Source organism: Balaenoptera borealis (genome assembly GCF_965194805.1).
Source record: "Balaenoptera borealis genome assembly, chromosome: 9".
Lineage (NCBI taxonomy): Eukaryota > Metazoa > Chordata > Mammalia > Artiodactyla > Balaenopteridae > Balaenoptera > Balaenoptera borealis.
The window spans coordinates 23,775,039-23,794,222 of record NC_138873.1 but is presented as its reverse complement, the minus strand read 5'-3'; positions in this window follow the sequence as shown (position 1 = coordinate 23,794,222).

The following is a 19,184-nucleotide window of genomic DNA, read 5'->3' as shown; positions in this document are numbered from 1 at the left end:
TTTATTTTTGGTCAAAATTTCTCTTTTTCCTTTGAAAAAAATCACTCAATTACCTTACAGAAATATCTGTATTTTTCTATCACTATTGCTTCTGGTGTAGCCTCAATCACCGTTAATTATAGATTTTAACAAAATAACTTTTAATTTCTAGTTAAGAGAGAAAACAAGGATACAATGTAAACTCTCTATCCTGCATAAACATAGACAGCAAACTAGAGAATGTTATAGTAGGCATTAACCTTTTGCCAGTCATGTGCATCCTTTTCGTAATTTCTTAAAGTGACAAAAAAAATCCAAGTTTATTAACACCTCCCAAAATTATAGCCCTCTATAGAATGTAAAATGGATAAGCAGACGTTTATAAACTTTTTGCTTGTCACCTGTTTTTATAGTGTTATTTAAGACAGCCATGCTTATTCATTTTCACATTGACTGTGGATTCTTTTGTGCGACTACTCATATTTAAGTAATTGCAAAAAGAGACCCTGTAATCTGGAAAGTCACATATATTTAACATCTGGCCCTTTACAGAACAAGTTTGCCAACGCTTCAGTTAGGTATCCAGTTCTCCTAAGGTTTTACATGATTACCTATGAATCTTGAAAATTATGTTCAAGAGAATATGAAGTCAATTCTGCTCCAAAATTTGTTCTGGAAACATGGATTTGTTCCAATACATTTGATATATTAAGGAAAAATTTGAGCATACTGCAAATTTTACTTTTGTTTATGTACAATGTCTTCTGCAAGAAACACTACCTGAAAACAGGAAAAAAAAAAAAAAACCCACAACAAACAAACAAACAACAAACCTGTTCCCAGCTGAACTGAGCTACATAGGAATACCAGCGTATACAAGCATATACCTCAAACTTCTACCAGCTACCTCTGATCACTGTGTCTGCTGTGAGCCACACTTCCTCAGCTGGTGTTACAACTTTCCATCATATTTCACATAACCCTCCTTCTACCAATTCATAATAATCACAAGCTGCAATCCTTTTCATGCTCACTTCCCCAAGCAAACTTCTGGTCTTTTTCAAGGAAAAAAAGTACAAAATTTATTGTAATATTTATGCATTTCTTAATCAGTTCATATGTGGAAAATAGTGCTATCATTTTAATAGGTTTTTGTTTGTGTGTGTGTGTGTATGTGTGCTCTACTAAAAACTTTTTTGAATGTTACTTCCCTAACTCCATTTTTTGCATAAGCCTCATGTATTTTTATTTGTGATTTTTGCACAGCACGGCAATTATTAGGGATACATATATTCCATTATAGCAAATTAATTATTATCTATACCTCTTTCTGTCTCTCCAGTCATTCATCCATACATTCTATCATCTATCTATCTATCTATCTATCTATCTATCTATCTATCATCTATCTATCATCTAACTACCTATTTTATCTACCTTCTATCTCTAATTTCTGACAGAGGATTCAAAGTTGAACAAGTATTTCATCAAAGAATGTATCTGAAAGGTACATAAGAACATTCAGCATCATTAGTTATCAGGAATATACCAATTAAAATCATAGGAAATGTGATTTCACAAGCATTTTATTAAAAAGCCCAGCAATACCAAGTGGAGGCAAGCTGTGGAGCCAGCAGAATGCTCTAAATAATAATAACATCAAATAGTGATTGTCACTGGCATTGGCTAGAAAGGGGGAGGAGGATGATGGTTTTCTATACTTTGATCTGGTTAGTGAACACATGGTTAATGTATACATATAGAAAAAATCATCCAGTGATACCCTTAATATTTGTACATTTTACTGAATTTAAAATATGTAAACTATACCTCAATAAAATATGTTTAAAATCAAGGATCAGATCTCCATTTTTTAAATGAAACCTTTTGAAACTCTTACAGAAAATATTTTCCCTTCTCAAGAAATTATTTTAGCATTTTGGTTCGACCTGTTTGGGCATTTCCTCCTTTTACATTTTATCACAATTGTGTGGGGGGCTTAGTTAATTGTAAGTTAATCGCATATAAAATAGTAAGTTCATTGAGTGAAGTTTATTCCCTGTATTCTAATGTGTAAAGCAGAGCTTTCTCCCAGTGTACATGCAATACAATTTATGAAATTGAAATGGACTGAATGGAGGAAACAGGAATGTGTATTACTTCCAATGAATATCATTTCTGGCAGTTACAAAAACACCTTTATATACTATGGTATGACCTGTGAAGATCAATGAAAGCAGATATTAATATAAAATAACTATAAAGTAAAATGATTTGCCTAATACTCCATTTAAAAATACTGTGGTGAAGGTATAAATTTTATATCTAAAATTGTCAATTCCTTTTGGATGATGAAACATAGAATATGGGGCACATGAGTGTGAATATTATAACACAAACACATGCACAATATAATGTTCAAATTAATGAATGTTCAATTCACTAAGACCATTTATTTCAATAATATTCAAGAATATGTTTATTAAAGGCACATTCCAAATTAATGAGAAATTAGAAGAATCTGATATGCTAGAAGTTCCTTTTAGAATTCTTCTTCTGTCGTGAGATGAATATAGACTGAGATGGATACTCATGGGGCTATAACCTTTACATCTTTCTTCTTTTCCCAAGGCAATCAAAATTCCAAGAAAGCCCAAACCAGTCCTTGGTTTGAGGTTTTCAAAAGAATTCTAATACTACTTTAGTAAACAAACTTCTGGGACATCTTAGATACATACTGAGAACGTGGTAATACTACTATTTAAAGTTATTCATATTATTTTAAAATTTCCTATTAGAGATACTCAAAAATTTTAGACTTTATAGAAATTGTTTTGAAAATTCCCAAATATTGGATGTTCCTAATTTTTGATTTTTGAAACACCGATTAGAAACAAAAATGTTCCTAATATTTTTAAGCACTAATGTTTTAGCCAATATTTCTTTAAGCATGGACATTTCTCTAGTTGTATTACTGTGAAGATGTAAAATCAGTTTTCCCATGAGCTGTATCATGGAAGCCTACTGTAGGTGTTGCTCAGTACCAAGAAGAGCTTATAAAATTGAGATTTTAAAATCTCAGAAGACTGAGATTTTATACTCTTTTATCAAACTGTGGTCCAGTGGGTAAGACTCAATGCTCCCAATGCAGGGGGCCTGGGTCCAATCCCTGGTCTGGGAACTAGATCTTGTATGCATGCCGCAACTAAGAAGCCCACATGCTGCAACTAAAAAATCCCACGTGCCACAACTAAGACCCGGAGCTAAAAAAAAAAAAAAAAAAAAAAAGACCCGGAGCAGCCTAAATAAAGAAAGAAATTTAAAAAAAAAGTACAGAATGTTAAACAATAAGTACAAAAATGTTAAAATGTTCTTTTACCTAATCTAACTTTGTATTAATTGATTTTGTGTTCAGTGGATAAACTTAAAGAATTAAAAGTAATAAATACATCTATATTCTCAATCATGTTAGTGTTTCTATAGATAAATTGTTATCAGAACTATTGGTGTTACCTGAACAGCATAAAAGAAGGGAGAGTTAATTTTACAATTCTATAGAAGGAACTCTTTGAATTAAGTAACGTTTCAACTGATTAAAGCATATGGAAACAAAGTTCAGTTTAAATGTATAGTTTTATTTTCTGATAGTCTTAGTAACTTCTGTACAGAGGTGACTGATTTGTGTGTACATGTGAATTAATGTACTCCATTATGAAGAAAAAAATAAACTCTCGATCAGTTTTTGTATGTATTTCTTAGAGTTCCAAATATCACAGATTCCAATGGTCAGTGTAAAAAAATGAGACTGTGTCTTTATTCAAAATATATCCCATGATTTAAAACAATGAATAGACAATTATACCAAACACTGTTGGTAGAGGGTAGGATGGAGAGCTGCCCCATATAACATGTATATTAAGTATTTTACAAAGAACCTAGAAGCATAAAAAAGAGTAAAAGGACCACATCCCAACAATCAAGAATATAAACTAGACTGTCTATAATGTCCTTTCTTCTCTGGATAATTCACATCTACATATCTCAGATTAGGTAAATGTTTCTTTTAGATTTACTTCTGAAAAAAAAAATCAAATTTAAAAATAATAAAGTCTTCTTGTTTCATAAGCTTTACATTCCAGATCTTCCTTCAACTTTATTTTCAACTTATTTCTAGTACAAGGACAAATTTTAAAAAATACTCAAATTTTTAAAATGCGTGTGTTTTTATTAACTCCAATAAATACTGTAAAATAAAGCTCTATTTAAATATTATGATATACTAGATATCTACTTACATTGTTTGCCCTCATAAATGTTAATGAAAACAAAAAAGGAAAAGATATTTGGCCAAACGGTATAGACAGTGATAATATTCCATTTTCAACATTGAAACCTTTAAACTGAGAGTCAATCTCATATTTTGTGTTCTTAAATAATTTGTTAATGGCACAATTTATAAAAGGAAATCAAGTTTTTGAATAAGAGAGACATGTGAATTAATATAACTTGTTTCATGCAACAGATGGATAATATTTGAAACTAGAAAACAAATCTAGTTCACCTTGTGATCAAAGGATAACTCAGAAAACAATCCACCAGAAGCTAAGCAATAAATCCAAAGAAATAAAAAATCTATCAGCCGATGAACATTAAGTACAGGAACTAACCCTGGGAAAATCATTATCATAACTTTCTTGACCTCTGAGGGGCCTATGGACACAGTACTATATATATCAACCCTAAACATTTTTGTAAGTGTCCCTGAATGTCTGGCACTGAGGGAAAGAGCCTAAATAGAAAATCAGTGTCCTCAAAATTAGAATAAGAATGAGGTAGCTCTTTTCTTTCTCTAATTGTAAAGAAATTATTTTTATTTTATATTGATTTGCAGAGACATTTACAATTAAAAAATTAAGTCATGACTGTTATCTAGAAAATGATCTTGAGGAAAAGATTAGTCAAGACCCTTCCATCCATTTAAACCAGTAAACCATTAAAATGTCCAACCAGCTAGAAACTAGAAGGAAATAGACATGTTTGCATAAGTCTGTGCATTTTCAACATTGGAAAATTTGGTGAAGAAATGTTGACCATTTTATCAACCAGTAGTCATAGAAATTTTACCTGGTAGTAGGAAGGAAAAAAGAAAGTTTAAGAAACAGTGGTGTTGATTAGAGATGAAGTGTGTGGGTGTATTCATTTACTTATTTACATAATGCCATGCTGCTCTAATCAACTCTTTTATAATTTTACACATTTCAAAATAACTTGGATGTCAAAGTAAAGTAAAATGCATTTCAGTACTGAAAAGTCCACTAATGTCTGAATGTCTAAAAATTATCTTTTTTCCATGAATCGGCCTTTATACATGAATTGGCTACCGCTAAATTCACTCACAGATTTTTACAGTGTTTTCAGGATCTGTGATTGCCCTTTTTCTCATTTCCCTGCTTTGGCCATTTCTACTAAGTCACATTCCTTCCAACCTCTGTCTACGATGAATGCCCCCATTTTTTAGTGACTGAATGTTTATGATGAGTTGTAATCCCATACTGTAACAAACTGAAGTAGCTGTTGTTTTGATGAAGACCCAGTTTTCATACCATTTTTTAGTGACTGAATGTTTATGATGAATTGTAATCCCATACTGTAACAAAGTGAAGTAGCTGTTGTTCTGATGAAGACCCAGTTTTCATACCAGAGACTGATGAGACAAATAGCAGCAGCATTGATTCACAACTTTTTTACCACTTTCTGTCCTTTAAGCAACGTTTTTGAGTTTCTGATCTAATTATGCAACCCATGGACTGTTTTGTTTTTTGTTTTTGTTTTGGTATATCATCTTCCGCTTTTGCCTATCTTTAGAATCTTTTTTTAAATGTCCATCATTTTTTGCTCCCAGTTTAATCTTCCATCTGAATCTTTCTTGTCCATTGACAGGTCAATGCTGAGTGAGATGGAATGTGGCATGTGGAGATGTGATACCATGAGAATTACAAAGTGTCACTTTCTAGAGACAGTTCTATTTTGACAAAGGTTTAGCTACATTTCTCAAGCTTCAGATTTATATTAATAAGTCTCCCTTTCTTATGGTGGGGCCATAAGTAGGAAATTTTTCCCTTCTCCTTTGCTTTCTCAACCCAGCCTTAAAGTGTCTTTCTTGATGACACAAGGAAGGACTTGTGAATCTAACAGAAATCACTGAGATGCATTCTGTAGTAGATGATGAAATCTTAAATAGTCATTATTTCTACAATATTTAAGTGTTGATAGAATCTTGGGATTTTCTCCCACCAGATCCTGGTTTAACCATCTCAATATCATGAAAGAATAGTGTATTTCTGTCTGTCTATTAATCATCTATTTCTATATATCCATATCTGTATCAGTTTCTGTTATCTGAAATACATTTTGATTGTCATATAAAAGCGATGTGATCATAAACTCTTGTAGCAGTCCCCTGCTAAACTAGTACTGAATTATTTGAATGTTATTCAAAAACTAGTTTAGTATTTAGCAGACTTTTAGTACTTTAGTTTTTAGTAGAGAACTAAGCTTGTTCGTAGTACGTGGTGTTGGAATAGATATTGAGTTATGGTTAGCTTTGTCTAGTCAAATGATCTTAGTGATATATATGCCATATAATATGAATTAATTCTCACTCTAATTTTACAATTTAAAGAGGATAAACCCTGAAGGTCTAAAATAGAGTGAATCATCACTATACAATTTCCAGCCAATCATTAAAATTCAAAATGTCATTACCATGAAAAACATCTAATAATATTCAAAAAACAGGTTGTTTGAAACATAAGCAGTTCAAAGAGAAAATGGATTGCAGACAACAATATTTTCAAACTAAGCATTAGTGGTCATTACAGACTCAAACTAGGTTTGTAATATGTGATTGAGTGGTGAAAAGCTCTTTATCCCATTATCAATCCCTTGAGGCAAATTAAAACAGTTGAAGAAGAACCCCTGAAGTGCTATCAATAACGTGTGTATGTGTGATCAGGAGTAAGGAGCAGTCGGATGTGATTTTGTGGTGGTATATATGAGGGGTTTGCATGGCATATAAAGCAAGTTTAAATTCTATGGTGTTCACAGATTGTGAACCTTCATAAAATCAGTGGTGCAGGCAGTCGGCACCTCAAATGTTTCAAGGGAATTGGTGTACTTAACATAAAGCAGTCACAGATGATAATCTGAAAACTCTAATTAAAGGCTTACTGCAATGTGAAACTTTTCATATTGCAAATAAAGCCACCATGTATATTTCGTGGGTATGCACAAATGTATCAATAAAAATAGTAATAGATGAAACCTGCCCTCTTAATATTTCATATTCATTAAATATCCAAAACCTCCATTAACCTTTTCCCATAGACACTGAATATTTTTTGTTTGCATAAGAAGCTATAGAAAAAGAGCTTGTTTTAATAATAAAAGCCCATATATTTCTTTGCTGCAGAAGTGGGTCACACAAGCACCTCAATGTGGTATATATGTTTTTTTTTGTCATACGGCTTTTTTTTTCTTTCCTAACATGCTTTGGAACTCCTTGGCTACCAAATGGGAGCCCCACACAAGCTGCGCTCAAGCAAGCTGCACCTGTGTGCCTCTCCAGGCTGACGTAGTGTGGTGCATGTGCTCGTTTCCCAGAGACACAAATGGTGTGGAGTGGAGGGAGCCGTGCCCCTGGGTATTCATTATTCCAGGTGATCACCTGGGAGTGGCCGATTCGAAACCACCTTGGCAGTAAGCAATGGACGAGATTTGTACAGAGGGTAATGACCCCAGGGCTTCATTTTTGCTGGACGTCATTTAACATGGATGAGCTGTAAGTGCCTAAAATAGGGGCACTTATCATGGAGAAACACGAGGCTTGTACGGCCACAGAGTTCTGTGTGGCCAGAATGCTCAGTACAATAGTGTTCAGCATAAAAAAAGGCAGAAGGGCAGCAAGCAAGGCAGAAAGTGACAAACCATTAAGCTAATCCTATAAAGATCTGGCCTGTCAGGCAGCACATTTCCTGAATACTTGGAAAGCATGAGAGAGGCTTATTAATGGTTCATCACAGTTCTTATGCTGCTTACACGGCTAATATGCAAACACTGCCCTTTTTTAGTTGGGATTTTCAGCACATCAGGACGTCACTTCCATGGCTGCTGTTTTTTTTTTTTTTTTTTCCTCCTGGGTAATTGAAGCATTACCATAGAAGACAATGATTGATGATGTCTTTAAAGGTCTAAAAAAGCACAGGCTATTTTTGAAACTGTGCCATGTCTATATAAGGCAAGAAGAAGGAACAATCTGAATTCTACAGTATGCTGGAGCCACATCAACAAAGCCCAGAGGCTTATGCACAGATCAGGGCTACATTCAGCTTTTGCTCCCACTCTCCACACTCTTTCCTTTTCCTCTGAATGACCGGCGACTGCTTGGTTGGGGTGGTAATGGTCTGGGGTTTGTCAGATGCTCAGTGTAGTTAGACCACTGTGCTAGGAAGTTATGACCCTGCACTTCCTCCCTGGGAGCTGCGAAGCTCCTCTTGCCTTTGAAAGCTGCTTGACTGAGTTGAAAATAAGAAACAGTGGTGGTGATGGTGAGATTAGCATCAGTTTGCATTTAGTACAAGCAGCACTCTATATGGTATTTACAGTACTTGGAAACTATTATCTTATGCATGCACATGTCTTCCTTACCTATATTTGTGTTTTTCTACTCCTTGGCATCTTCTTTTAACCTTCTATTGGTGTTGAGTCAATCCAATAAACATTTAGGGAGAATCTAAATTCTCTCCCCCCATTCCTCCCCTTCTTACTAGGCACTGGGAATACAAAACTATCTATGTATATATTTATTTAACTTCTGGAAAAACTTGGTCTTGGAAGGTATGCAGACAGAGTTAACAAATACATTTCATTCTAAAATTACTGTCTCCTTTTTTTATTTTTTCATCCTTGTGCAAAGAATGTATAAAGACAGAGAAAGAGAGGGTTTCTTTTTGAGGGATAGAAGGTGGAAACTATGCATTAGTTTATGTCAATTCATCTCCATTCATTCATTTAAAAATACCGAAAAGGTACGGTCCAGTTCTATAAAAAATTTGAGCTGGCCCAAAGTATTTGACTCGATACATCTTTAGCACTTGCCAAACAAGAAAGTAAGGCCACAAAATCTAACCAAAACATTAAGAAGCAGGTTATAGAAACTGTTTTTTGTTTGTCTGTTTGTTTATATTTTTCTCTCCCAGTTAGAGCAATTGTAGCCATGTGAATTTGAGTAAGTTAACTAAGTTTTCCAGAATTTAGTCCCTCATTTATGAAATGAAAATAGTAATACCTGGCTTACATGGTGTGTCTGCATACTGAAGGAGAAATATTGAGGAGAGTGTATGACATAATAAGATGTCAAAAAATTAACATAATATATGAACAACACAAAGAAAACCAACCAATAAACATATCAAGAACATTTCATTTGAAATTGGGCAGAAATTGTTTCTGCTCAGCATTGTTTGTTGGACGACTCTTTTATAATATGTACAGATCTGTATTTTTTCCCCTCTTTTTGACTATGAACTTCTTGTAAGTGGGAATGATATATTTTGCTTTGGAAGTATTTTTGGTTGGTTTACTTTTCCATAGTCTTCATGCATAATAGACAATGAAGCTACCTAATAATATTATAAGTGAAAATTAGGATTCAGAGGGAACAATTGGAGTAATTATTGTTTGGCAGAGAAAATGCACTGAAGGAGGGTTAAGTAAATTGCCTAAGGTCATACTGAAAAATAATGGAGAAGACAGAAGAATAACAGAGAAGAATAACAGAAAAAAAATAGAGGCCTAGAATATAGGGTCCACTACCTTGTCAACTGGTCAACATTACTTTTCAGGTTTGACCGACACTTTTACCAAAAGAGGAGGGATATTATTCTTCTCTGAATCATAAAATCCTTGAGGGTGACTTCAACAAATTAACATAATTTTAACGTATTATGTATCTAAAAATACTTCCTGTTTCCAGTTTCCTGCCTCAGAATTGTCACGTGCTAAGTTTCCTCCTCTTCACACTTTTCTTCTCTTTCCATTTGCTGGCTAGGCTTTCTTGACATGCACACTTATTATTCATTTCAAGAACTAGTGTATGACTCGTCTGGAATCCAGTACATGCAGTCAGCCCAAATCTTCTCTGACCTTCAGAAAATCAAAGCTAACTAGGGAAAAATTCTTCTCAGGTTCAAACTTCTGGATTCAAATGCATACTTAAGCAATTATTGTATATTCTTTTAGTCTCTGACAGTAGTAACTATGAGAATATTACCAGCAGATTCATATTAATCTCTAATTACATTTATTTTCCCATCCAGGCTTTGAACCTAAAATTAAATCTTTATATAATCCTAGCCAAGCTGATATAATACATTCTTTCCATTAATATTTTTATTCAACTGTCAATATACCATGTGCTACATGACAATGGGAAGTTAATTTGACTCCGTTGGGATGTGCTTTTAGGCTCTAAACTTATAATGATGTACAGTTTCTCCTCTGCCTCAATGCCCTACACTGCAGGGCAATCATCTGGATACCCCAGGACACCTGTTAAGGATGCTTTATCTGTATGCCCCACCCCTGACACACTCTCACACCAAATATGTCATCCAAACATAAGAAAATAAATGTCCATGATACAGAAAAGGGGACTTCAAGATACCTTGGAAAGAAGTACAGCGAATATGGCAATTTCTGTATATGCTCTTCAGGTACTGTATTTTGGCCATTTTATAAGATGTGTTTGGTACAGGATACTTTCTTTCAAGATCACTTCAGAGGTCTCTTAATCCCTATTAACTGAATAGTTACAGTGATAGGAATTGGATGACTTTGTTATAATCCATCAGAAACCAGAACAAGAATCGAGCCCAACAGTTGAAAGTATTTTTATTTGATAGAAGAGATTAATGACTACAAGATCGCTAAGAAATCTGGACATATCTGAATTAAGATCATTGTTATGGGCTGAACTGTGTCCTCCCAAAAAACATATGTTGAAACCTCAACTTCCAGTATCTCACAATGTGACTCTCTCTTTAGAGATCTTGAAAGAAGTGATAAAGTTTAAATGAAGCCTTTGGGGCAGGCCCTAATCCAACTGCTATCTTTATAAAAAGAGATTAGGACTCACCAGGAATGTGCATACAGAAGAAAGACCATGTAAGGACACAGTGAGAAGTTGAAGGTCAAAGAGAGAGGCCTAAGAAGAAGCCTAACCTGCTGACACCTTGACCTTGAACTTCTAGATTTCAGAATTGTGAGAAATAAGTTTTTGTTGTTTCAACCCCCAGTCTGTTATGGCAACCCTACCAAATTAATATAATTGTAAACATGGAATTCTTTATCAACATCTGTATTAGTCATTCAAATTATTTATCACATTCCTTAAACTGTAGTACATCCAAAACACAAAACAACATACCTATTAATTGATAAATCTAATGGCTATTTGTAAACATTGATCTCTCTGCTTGATTTTGCATTGTTGATGACTCTGGAATTTCTATTCCCTTCACTTCAAGATATGATTTACTCCAAGCTTTTTAGCTTTTAAACTAGAGTTGTTATTTCTCTGTCACATTTATTTACTCTCTCATTCTCTCACTAAGTCAACTCTTCATCTCTCAAGCTACCTTACTCCCTCTCTCAGAGCATTCAAGGAGATTCAAGGGTCTTTTCTGAAGGCTCTACAAAATTTAGCCCTATGGTATTCTCTTTTGGTGCATTTGGAGAGGCAGCATTAAGGTATGGAAAGAAAAAAGAAAAAAAGGGGTGGGGTATGAAAGTATAGTTCTATTAGCAAAAAAGGTTTTGTTCAGCTGAGCCTTCACAAGGATAACTGAAGACAGAAACAGGACACTGGAAGATCTGTCTTCAAGAGTCTTAATCTGCAACTGACATCAAGTGGACATGGGGTGAAATTAGCAGTGACATTAGGGACAAGTGAAAAATTAGTTACAGGATGGACTGAAGGGTCACTACTCTCATGTACAGGTCAGAGTTTCAGGTGGCAACCCAACAATCAGATTAGCTTCCCACTTTTGCAATAGATTGCTAAATGTGGACAAAAACATTGTCCTTCAAAGAAAGCAGAGAGAAAATAAAGTAAGAAATAGCAGCAGGAAAAAGTTATACAGGGTTGGTCTAGTCATCTTGGAAAAGCTGTCTCCTTCAGCTGTCATCTGCTCTAGTTCTTAGAAATCTTTACTTTCAGGTCACCAGTTGGTGTACAGATCCAGGCAGCGTTTGGTGTTTTCTTTAGATGTGACACATGGATCCAAGTGTCCTGGAGTTGGCAGCACACCAGTAAGAGCCCTTCCAGTGAGACTGGAGAGAATCTTTCTGAAGATGTCTCTTCCAACAAATGAAATCTCCAGGTTGTAAGGTATGATGCTTAAGGCCTTCATCTCATGGGAGCATGTTGTGAAAAGACTGTCCTATTAAGCATGGTTATTTTCAGTAGAAACAATTCAGCCTTTACAATACTGAAGTATTTCCCCCCTTATATAGGTCAAAAGAAGCAGGAACATGAGGCATTCTGTGATTATCTTAAAGGGTGAAAGTTTATGGGTTCCCAAAGGGGTGACCTAATATTTAGAAGGAACAATGCCAGTGTCTTTGGTCAAGGTATTTTCTATAAATTTTGCAAATTGAATTTTAATGGTGCCATTAGTGTGTTCGACTAGCACTGAGGATCGAGGGGGGTAAGCACAGTGAAAGTGTGGTAGAACCGGCCAGGCAGTACAGTTGGCAAAACACTTTACCCATGAACCGAGTTCCCTTGTCACTATGAAGCTCGAGGAGGATTCCCCATGTAAAGATAATCTTTTCTAATAGAATTTTAGCTATAGAAGAGGCAGTAGCCTGTCTATAATGGAAAGATTCAGTCAAGTGAAAAAATATATAAACCATTACAAAAACATATTTATATCCGTGAGACAGCAAAAGATTATAAATAATTTGCCAAACAAACCTGGAATGGTCCATTGGACAATTTAAAGTGTCCTGAGGCAGTGCGGATAGGTTTTCCAGGATTGTGGTTTGGACAGGTGGGGCAAACAAAGTAGGCACTTTTAGTGGCTTTATTAATATTTAACCACCAGTATTGATTCATAAAGTTTATCGTTTTATCAGTAAACCAATTGTTCAATGCATGTCGAGTGGTCATTAACAGGGATTTTAGAGTGTCTGGCAGAACTGGATTATTACTTGGTTGAAAGCAGAGCTCTTTCTTTTCATCAAACCAACAGTTATTAGACTTCCAATATTGTTTTTCCTTTTAGGGGGCCAATTATTGGACATCTTTAGTCAATTTTCTAGATTATCATGTGGGAGAACATCCCTTTGGACCATGACAGAGGTTTGGTTGTTGGTTCCTTTGAGAGTAGTGCTTTGGCAGAGATATCAACAGGTGGTTCCCTCTTGCTTCCAGGGGGGTCAAGTTTGGAGTTTCTAGGAATTTTAATAATAGCCAAAGTTGCTGGTAGGAGTATGGCATCTAATAAATCTTGAACATATGGGCCATTTAAAACTTTATCTCCATTAGACGTAAGAAAAACTCACTACTTCCATAATATTCCAAAGTCATGGGCTACTCTAAAGGTATATCCTCTATCTGTATAAATATTTGTGGTTTGGACCTGATTCCTGGTTGCTCACTGTAAATAACTCCATTTTAGCAGACATCTAAATAAATAATACAAACTTAGCTGAAGTCCTCTGCACCATACCTGGCTTCATCTTTTGTGGATGGTGGTGTCATCCCTGGGCTTATGAATGTCTAGATAGTTGGTGAATAGGAAGACAATACTCGTTAGGATACCTAGTTGTTCCATTGTCCATTCATAATCGATCTGGACCAATTACTGGGCCAACCACTTAGGCCTACATCAAAAAACCAAATGTGAACCACACAATAGGTTCTATGACTCTGGGTCTGCCTCCTTTGGCAGATCTTTACTCCTTCCTTGGCTCGATGTACACACCAATGAGTGCATGGTTAGAAATCTATCCACTATCCTAGGTAACATAGCTGACTCTACCGCTAAAGCAGTAGCTACCCAACAAGTCATTAGATTCCTTAGCTAAGATGATATTAGGTAATCAAATTGTCCTAAACTACCTCCTAGCAGAACAAGGTGGTGTATGCATGGTAGCAAATACCACTTCCTGCACATGGATAAATTCCTCTGGGGAAGCAGAAACTTAATTGCATAAAATCAGGAAACAAACACTCTGGTTACAAGTTTCTCTTGATTCCCCATGGTCCTTTGATTTGTTCAGTTGGCTGACTACAAGTCTAGGTTCATGGCTCAGGACGATTATACAAACTAGATTTGTCATATTACTTTTAATTATGCTTTGCATAATCATTTTTAAACTTTGTATCTCTTACCTGTCATATATCTGCAGAAATAATGCACCAAACAGAATGATGTTAGCTCATCACTTTGAGATGACCTCCAATGCTTACAACCTTGACAAAATATGAACTTAAGAATGACAGATGCCTGAGAGCCCCTCCTTCTACCTTCCTTGTGGCCCCTATGATTTATGACTGCTACTTGCTCTTTCCCCCTCCATGTGGGACATGACTTCCAGGAAAGGTCCTTCCTGGCACAAAGTAACCCAGACAAAAAAGATTTCAACCAAAACAAATAACCTGATGCTTGATCAATGATGCTTTCAGAGAAAGATCTTGATCAGAAAGGGGAAATGTGAAAATGGATAAAGGAAATCTGATTTAAAGTGGAGTCAAGAAGCCATGAAGGAAGAGCTCTCATGCATATACCCCTCATATCAACTTACATAGCAGGAAGAAAGAAGATTTCTGCATTCCTCAGTAACAGCAAACTGCCCATCACTTGCAACCATTGTGAAACTGCCACAATTCCAAACTCTAATTCTCCTCCAGTGAACTTTTGTTCAAGACAGTCTTCCCTAATTTCCTCCCAGAACCTAATAAAAGCTAACTTTCCCTTTGTCCCCTCAGATTTGCCCATAGGTCACCATAGTTTCCTTGTCCCAAACTGTGATTTCTCTGCTTGCCCAAACAAATTCATTTTTGCCTAATAATAATTGCCATTAATTCTGATTAAGGCCAACATTACCTACATCTATCTGTATGTCAAATTATCTAAAACATATTTCAGAGTGTACACATGTGAATATATTTGTAGCAAGTGATCTTTCTATAAAACAGATTCTGCTTCCTGCAATGATGGGCCAGGTGATTAAGACCAATCTTCCTACTTAGGACAACAAAAAGGGCTGGAAGAAATCATTTAAAAAGTCAGTTTAAGAGCTTTGAAGACATTGAGGAATCTCGAGGCCAAAACCATGGGAAAGACAAGGGCAAACAAAGTTGTTTGTATTCTAAGGGCATTTGCCAATTAGTAAGAAAGAGCTGTGTAGGAATTCCCTGGCAGTCCAGTGGTTAAGCTCCATGCTTCCACTGCAGAGGTCACGGATTTGATCCCTAGTTGGGGAACTAAGATCCCCCATGCCACACGGCTCAGCCAAAAAAAGTGAAAATGGCTAAAAAGTGAAGTGAAAATGGCTAAAAAGTAAAAGCCCAAGCTTTACAAAAGTTGAGAACTTTAGTTATAAAATAGATAATATTAACAATTTTAATGTATTTGATAAACTAAAATGGAACATTAGGCCATGACCACAAAGGGATGATCCTTTAGAGTAAAGAAAGAGACCTAAAGTACGTCAGTGTCCATTGCTCACCATTGTATCTCTTGCAGGGGGCTAGTGGATGGGGTGTTGAAGGAAATCTTAAGCCTTGATTATAAATTATAGTAAGACAAGTAACATCTCCAGCCCCCTTACAGAAACAAAAGATTATCTTTCATGAAGGCGGAGTGAACTCTCTTAACGTTTTTATTCCTATAATACATTTTATACATTTCACTTCTACAATATATTTTAAAATAAAATAAATGACTCCCACAGGCAATGAAAACCAGGCTCTTGTAGAAACAAGACACCATGAGTGAGACATAGAAAATGTAACATATAACATAACCAATTTTAAAAATCATATCTTGAATGTATCGGACAGAGACTGTAAAACAAGTATCATTTCTATAGTTAAATAAATACAAGAAAATCTTGAAAAAATTTTTTTTCAGGGAACATAGAAAGCAGATTTCAAAAGGAACCAAATAGAAATTCTAGTAATGAAATGAAGCCATTTTGGATCTGATGGATAGATGTCACCCCAGATTAGAAATAGCTAAGGAGATAAATAAGAAACTGAATAATAGGTCAGTAAGAAGTGTCCAGAATGTAGCCTGGAGTTAGCAAAGGATGAAAAGTACATCAGGAGAATGAAAAACAAGCCACAGATGGGGAGAAAATATTTTCAAAAGACACATCAGATAAAGAACTGTTTTCTAAAATACACAAATAATTTTTAAAACTCAACAAAAATAAAAGAAACAACTCAATCAAAAATAGACCAAAGACCTTAGCAGACTCTTCACCAAAGAAGAAATAGAGATGGCAAATAAGCATGTGAAAAGGTGCTCCACTTCATATGTCATCTAGAAAATGCAAATTAAAACAACAAGACACACCTACACACGTATTAGAATGCCCCAGATCTGGAACACTGGCAAAACTAAAGGCTGGCAAAAATGTGAAGTGACAGGAACTCTTATTCATTACTGGTGGGAAGGCAAAATGTTACACCCATTTTAGAAGACAGATTGGTGGTTTCCTACAAACATACTCTTGACACACAATCTAGCAATTGTGCCCCTTGGTATATACCTAAAGGAGTTTAAAGTTTATATCCATACAAAAACCTGCACAATGAGGTTTATAGAAACTTTATTCATAATTGCCAGAACTTGGAAGCAATCTAGACATCCCTCAGTAGGTGAATGGATAAACAAACTGGATTGCACCCTGACAATGGAAAATTATTCAGCATTAAAAAGGAATGAGCTATGAAACCACAAAAAGACATAGAGAAACCTTAAATGCATATTACTAAGTGAAAGAAGCCCATGTGAAAAGGCTACATACTGTATGGTTCCAACTATATAACACTCTGGAAAAGGCAAAGCTATGGAGACAGTAAAAGGATCAGTGGTTGCCAGGGCTTGAGGGAAGTGGGGTAAATAGACAGAGTGCAGGGGATTTTTCGGGCAATGAAAATACTCTCTATGATATTATAATGATGAACAAATGTCATATATTTGTCCAAACCCCTAGAATGTACAACACCAAGAGTGAAATATAATGTAACCTATGGATGGGGTGATAATGATGTGGCAATGTAGGTTCATCAATTGTAATAAGTATACCACCCTGGTGGGGTGGTGCTGATAATGGGGGAGGCTGAGCATGTAGGGGAGCAGGGCATATTTGGGAACTGTCTGTACCTCCTTCTTAATCTTACTGTGAACCTAAACCTACTCTAAAAAATAAATCTTTAAATATGAAAAAAAAGTCCAGTTAAGAGAAACGGAATATCTAGTGAGAAATTCTAACATATATTTAATTGATTTACAAAAAGGAAGAGAGAGAATGAAGCAGAAAACACTATTTCCAGATTCAAGTGAGAATTTTACAGATATTTAGAAGTGATCAATTTATACAATCAATGTACCTAAGAATTCCAAGAAAGAAAGAAATATACAACTAGAAATATCATTGTCAAGTTACAAAAAACAAGATAGAAATATCTTGAAAGCGTCTAGGAAAAAAACGCCAATTTTATTCAAAGGTCAGTTGGCTTTTCTATATCAACAATGGAGGCTAGAAACCAGTGAAAGAATAGTACTAATATACTGAAAAAAAAAATAACTTCTATGTAGAATTCTATACCCAAGAAGATATCCTAAGGAAGAGGGCTTAATATTTTTTTTTAGATTAAAAGACAAAACAAAACAAAAGTGTTAGAAAGAAAGTTATCTTATGAACTCTTTGTTGGAGTGTTACTACTCATTTTACCAACAACAAAACAAAACAACAAAAGCAAAAACAAATGCTCAAAAGGAGGGTAAATCCAAATGACCGTTGGATACATGAAATGATAATAATAAAATATCTCTGTTTATTTTTACTATATTTTATCATATTTTCATTGCAATTTACATCTCTGGTTATTTCTTTAGTTTAGAAGAAAACTTATATTTGTGTCACCTAGTATATTTAAGAAAAGAAAGAGAAGGAATTACTTCAAGCACCCGATAAGAAAATCATTTGGTATTTATTTTACCCCTCCTATTTTTATATAACTCTTATCCTCATAACACTCTTATCCTTATATAACTGTTTGTTGAGCTAAGCATACGTGAGATACCATTTAGACCTTTATTGGTAAAATAAGTTAATATTAAATGTGGAACTTTCTACTCTCTTTCTTCATTTACTTATTCAATCATACATTTATTCATGCATCAATATTTATTAATTCATTTACTCAAAACTATTTGGATGTCAACACCATTGTAGGTACAACAAAGAAAAAGATTTTTGTAAAAAGGCTGCTTCTGTGGACATTGCATTCTCTTAAGAGAATACAACAACATTCAATGCAGATGAATAAGTAAAACATAGAGCACGTTAGTTGGTGACCAGAAAGAAAAAAATATATAGAAAATATAGCAATAAAGGGGAAGTGGGTGTCAGGAATGGAGTATTTAATTCAGACTGGGGCAAGGCAAGTCTTCACTGGGAAGGAGACCCATGTGTCAAGACCAGAAGGAGGTGAGAGTGTACCATGGTATGATCTAGAAAAAAATTATTCTTGAAAGAGTAAACAGTGTTTTTACCCAGTGAAGGTGTGTAAGGTAAGGGTCTATTATCACATCAGATCCAAGAAACCTGGAAATGAATTGTCCATTGCATTAAGAAAAACATTTGACATAATATAATTTCATTTATTATGTTAGATTTTAAATGTATTTAAGTAATGTTTTATTACTAGATTTTAAATTATATTAGATTCTATTAGTGATAATGTATTTACATGTTAAAAAGTAAAGTTTTAGAATACCATTCAATCAGCATAATTATGAGAAAGTTATCTGAGAATAGCACACTGTGATATTTTCCCACAGCAGTAGCACCAATGCCATGCAAATAAAAAGAGATCCATTAAGAATTTTTAAATATGCTGT